General features: G+C 42.9%; 1 pseudogene; it reads left to right on the forward strand.

Annotated features, from left to right (window-relative positions):
- The first annotated feature begins 4,051 nt into the window (after nt 1-4,051).
- Nucleotides 4,052-5,779, forward strand: LOC136382936 (putative olfactory receptor 2W6; annotated as a pseudogene).

The raw sequence follows: 5,779 nt of genomic DNA on the forward strand, positions 1-5,779 counted from the left end.
CCCCCTTCTCTCCCTCTTCTCCTCCTGCAGCAAGTGCTCTGTTGGTTCAAGTGTGGCCCCAGGTGCTGTGGATAGCTCAGTTAGAGTGCATCAGCCCCAGGTGCTAAAACTAGCTTGGTTGATTGGAGCATCAGCCCCAGACAGGGTTGCTGGGTGGATCCTGGTCGGGTTGCATGCAGCAGTCTGCCTCTCTATCTCCCCTCCTCTCATCTAAAAAAGAAAAAGCAAAAGCAAGTCTTCACCATCCTTTATAAATTAATTATTATAATCAACAAATATTGATTAATTATGTACTAACACTTTGCTAATGCTAGCAACATGGCAGTGAACATAATACTTATGGGAAAGTGAAGATATCAAGGAGTGGAGAATAATGAACCTTTAACAAACACAATGGAATCAACAACACAGTGTCATCGATAGAGAATAGCGCTCCTAGATACTCCTGTCAAGTTCCCACTCAACAAAATGTCGTCCCTAATTGAGGGATGATTGTTCCAGTTATGTTTGGAAAGTTGGTATTTGATGGTGGAGAAGCTATTGTTGGGTGCATCCCTGCGCGGCTGATGAAGCTGGGTGAACTCAACAGTGACAGGCACAGACGCCATTCGCTCGGCAGTCAGTCCTGGATCAGTGTTTCTCCTCTGAGACAGATTTCCCTAGAGATTACTCCGTTTTGTGAATTATAATGAAACTCTTTCAAAACATTTTAACAGAGGAATGCATGCGGAGAACATGTTAACGAGTTCTACTCTTTCCAAGAGCCGGATCCCTGTGGACACAGAGAAAACAAGACCTTCGTTATCAGGAGCTCCTTCCTAATAATTACTCTAATAAGATCTCTCGGGTTTGTTCTCCAAACTTTTGTAAAGAATTGCAGAAGCTGAAAATCGCTCTCCTGTGGACTCTACTTCTAAATATTATTCATTGATTACATCATCCAGGATCTCTTAAGACTTTCCACAATTACCCAGTGGTAATCAATTTTACCAGAAAACAGAAATGGCCTAAGAAAAGCTATTTTATCAACAGATCTAAGCATTTCTCATTCCTCAGTTTACCTGACCTATAGTTCCTTCAGTTTTTTCTCATCTTTAGAACATAACTGTCAGCCCCGGGCCAGTTAGCTCAGTGGTAGAGCATCCATCTGTGTGTGGATGTCCCGGGTTCAAATTCAGTCAGGGCACACAGGAGAGGCAACCATCTGCTTCTCCATCCCTCCTCCTCCCCGTTCTCTGTCCCTCTCTCTTTCTCTCCAGCAGCCATGGCTTGATTGGCTCAAGGGCATTGTAAAGCCAGGAGCCAGTGCCAGGGCCACCATCAGAGCAGCCCAGCCCATGCAGGTTCGCATTGGATTCGGACAGTTGGTAAAGAAAGAACGGAGCCAAGAACTGATGGGCCTTCATCTTTAATCCTAGCTTGCACCCGGCGGGCAAGTAAAAACACACTGGGCTCCAAAACCCAATCACATTCAGTGCTCACAAAGCTACTGAATTATCCGAGTTTCCTAGAATCAAAGGTTTCTAGCTCACCAGACTTATTCTCCTCAGTTCCCCATCTCCTTCCTTCTCCAGCGTCAAACTGCACAAACTGGCATCTCACTCAGCACTCTGCCATCTTGGCTGCTTCTCCTGGCCACATGGCCTCTTTCTGCTCTCTGCTCTGCTCCCTCTGCTCTCTCATGCTAGTCATCCCAGGAACCAAGAGGGCAAGCTCCCGCTCCGTCCCCATCTTATAGTGTAGAAATCCAAACCCTCAATCCAATACACAAAACAGGGAAGTCTCTAACACAAAGTCACTTTCCGAGGCATGATTGGATTGTACCACTCCACATCAAAAAGGGTAGGAAAGGCCCAATCCCAAAACCAAGCCCCAGGCTACAAGGATTCTCAACACACATTAATATCACCTGGGCAACGGCCTCCTTAACAAAGTGAGCATAATACATTTTATCCACCCAACAGGCATCTACCCTGGGCGCTGAGGATGGCTCCCTGGAGCCTGTACTTCCCATGCTAAAAATAGCTCAGTTGCAAGCAGGGCCCCAGATGGGCAGAGCATCAGCCCCAGACGGAGTCTGCAGGTTGGATCCCAGTTGGGGCGCACACAGGAATCTGTCTCTCTATCTCCCGTCTTCTCACTTGGAAAAGACATTAAAAATAATAATAATAATAACTGTCAGAGGAGATTTGTGTTAATTACTCAATGAACTGATAGACCTTTTTATTTCCACTTAGAAAACAGCGAAGGGAAATGAGTCAATGTCCCACATATTCTTCTTAGTCATTTAGATTCATTGATTCTATGTTCATACAACGCTTACAAACTATTTAAAAGTAGAAAACAAAGTACTGTTATATCTATCTGGTCTTCCTTCCAAATTTATGCACAATATTCCTTTGAAAAAAGGCAAAAAGAAAATTAAGCTAATTTGTTTCATAAAAAACCCTAGTAGTTTGTGCAAAAAAATGCTTTTGGTAGTGCTGTGTTTACAGGTTCCATGTGAGCCCACAAAATTAACATGAAGTTTAATTTACAGGGAACATAGAAATATCTAGTGGAAACTAGTGCTTTGGGTCACTTCTACAACTCATTTTTCTGCTTAGATTTTGAAAAACATTTGTTTTCTCTAACTAAATGTCACTCTGTGAAAGAGGCAAAATTACTTATTATCTAACAAATAAAGTCTTGGATGTTGGGAGAAAATAGCAGAGTGATCAATTTGAATTTATGTTTACATTAATGTGGTTCAGAAAGTTGGGCAGCTGGAAAGTTCCGGAGCTGTGTGATCCGTGTCACAAAGTCAGCCTCATGGGCTCTAGAATAATGTAACTGACCATGGTGATTTTCATGCTTGAGAAATGGGACGCAAAGATATGCAATCTTTGTGGGTTTAAGATTGTTCTGGAGTCAAACCTAAATATTAAACTCAAACTAAATTATGTTTATGTCCTCTTAAATTTTTATTTAAGTCTTTTAAAGGTTAAAGCAACATCTGTAGTATATAATCATGGTTACATGTTGCATTTTTATATGGTTATATGTTCATTTTTTTATTTGGAAGAACGATGTTATTTGAGGATTCTCCTAAGAATATATTCTTCTGCTGTCTCTGCAACCCAGCTAATTACCCAAAAGAGTGTGCAGTCCCCATGATCTCAACAAGAAACCATTGCTGATGCTAAGAAATTGGTCCTCTATCTGAGTCTCTAAGAGCAGAAGTTCTATGTCTGTCTTGTTATCTTCTGGGGCAGCAAGACGTGTCTGCCTGGCAAGCCTCCTGAAGGCTGAGTGTATGGTTTCAATGGCAGGTAGATGGAGGAGAAATGTTCTTGTTATTTTCTATTACAATTGCTTCTTTTCTTCATAGTTTAACACCCCTGTGACAATTACCCATTGTACCTTTCCTCTAAGGCAGTAATATACTTTAGTCAAATTGTAAGAAAAAGACTTGCAAAACTCTTTATCTTTAGGAGGAAACTACACCTAATGCATGGAAGACAGTTTGGCTTGCTTTCTGTGCCCTGTCTTCACAAATGGAGATCTTTGTAATCACTTCCATACAGTTTCTTTCTTTCTTTTTTTTTTGTTTTTTGTTTTTTGTATTTTTCTGAAGTTGGAAACCGGGAGGCAGTCAGACAGACTCCCGCATGCGCCGGACCGGGATCCACCCAGCATGCCCACCGGGGGGCGATGCTCTGCCCACTGGGGCGTTGCTCTGTTGCAACCAGAGCCACTCTAGCACCTGAGGCAGATGCCACAGAGCCATCCTCAGCGCCCGGGCCAACTTTGCTCCAATGGAGCCTTGGCTGCGGGAGGGGAAGAGAGAGACAGAGAGGAAGGAGAGGGGAAGGGGTGAAGAAGCAGATGGGCACCCCTCCTGTGTGTCCTGGCCGGGAATTGAACCCGGGGCTCTACCACTGAGCCAACCGGCCAGGGCCACTTCCATACAGTTTCTGGCGCACCCGTCTCATATCACCCTGTCATTACTTTCTACCTCTATTAACTACACAATCTTCCCTGAGATCCCATCCAGCAGAAAAACACTAACATGTGTTCTCCCCACATCCTTTGGGAAAGTCAAAACCAGGTAAGCCTAAGTGACCATAGAAAATTAAGAAAATGTTTTCTTTTGTTTTGTTGTACTACACTTGGCTCTGGAAAATAAATTTACTATAAATATAGGGCTTGAAGTTGAGAAGTTCTCACCAAATGTAAGGTTTTATATTTGAAAATCAAAATATTAGTGACAACAATTTATGTGCTACTCAGCATTTACATTTTACAGTTTACTCATCAAATATATATACTACTATTAATTGAAGCACCCCTTGGTTCTATGCCAGTGTATATACATATTTAATAATATCCATTTAACCATTTTAGTCTTGTTATTTATGCTTAATTTATCAAAGAACTCACATGACTAAGGGTTTGGAATGTGTTTTCTTCTGCACCTGCTACTCTGCTGGTTTCACACTTGTCTCCCGTTCTCTGTTATTTTGTCATTATCCTTGTACCCTTTATTCCAGTATGAGTCTGCCATTGAACGCTGCCCTCTTTATTCTTCTTAGCTTATAGCAGGGTCAGTTTTTAAAATTTTAATTTTAAAAACTATTCTTTGTTACCATATTCTTCTTTCTTCTCTCCATTCATCACTATTTTCATGTAAAAAGAAGACAAATATATTCAAAGCTGTCATTTCATGATGGAACAGGAGACCCTTCCCCACGTGGCAGGGACTCTATTTCTTTCAAACAAATGGATTACAGAGGTGTGGCTGAACAGCGTTTTATGGGCATAAGAACTGGGATATTTAGTGGATATACTAGAACCTGAGTAAAAAGGTGACATTGACACTAGGAAATAAACACATTATTATACCACCTTAATAAGAGTAAAATAGTCCTTGACGACTTACCTTTTTTTAAAAAAATCCTGATATTCAATGGATTTAGAAACTATAGATATGATATTCAATGTTTTTAGAAACCATAATTTAAGTATTCTCTCAGTGGGTCTCTGACAGCCCAGACTGGTGTTGGTGCTCTTCATAGTCCATTTCGCTCTGTACTCAGTGGTGGTGTTGGGAAATTCAATCTTCATCCTTGTGTTGATATTAGGCACTGGACTTCATACCCCAATGTTCTTTCCTGGCCAATCTTTCCTTCCTGGATCTCTGCTTCAGTACCAGCTGTACCCCACAGATTCTGGTGGGGCCCTGACAAGACTGTCAGCTAGCCGGCTGCCAGTCCAGCTGTTCTTCTTCCTGTCGGCAGAGTGGAGTGTGTCCTGCTGGCTGTCATAACCTATGTCGGTTATGCTGCTGTCTGCAGGTGCTAGTCCTTGTGCACGCCCAGCTGTACTTACGACTGGTGTCCCTGGCTTGAGGGTGTGGCCTGGTCAATGCCATCATCATGTCCCCACTGACAATGACTCTCTCCAGATGCAGCTGGCAAAGAGTCAGGATGGCTGGCGTGGACGCTGGCGCCAAGGAGACACTGCCTTCGCCATGGTTGTTGTCCTGCTGTCTTCACTCTCATCCTGGGCTCCTACGGGCACATCATGACCCAAGGCCTTCAATACCTGCAGCTCCCAGCTGGTTGTGGTCACCTTGTTCTACGGCCACATCTACAGGTATATGCAGCCGGAAAATAGTTTCATCCAGGACCAGGGAAAGTTCCTCACCCTCTTCTACAACCTAGTGACTCCCGTGCTAAACCCTTTCATCTACACCTTATGGAATAAGGAGGCAAAGAGGGCACTCATGAAGGTTTGA

This window comes from Saccopteryx leptura, chromosome 11 (assembly GCF_036850995.1).
Source record: "Saccopteryx leptura isolate mSacLep1 chromosome 11, mSacLep1_pri_phased_curated, whole genome shotgun sequence".
In the NCBI taxonomy this organism is placed as follows: Eukaryota; Metazoa; Chordata; class Mammalia; order Chiroptera; family Emballonuridae; genus Saccopteryx; species Saccopteryx leptura.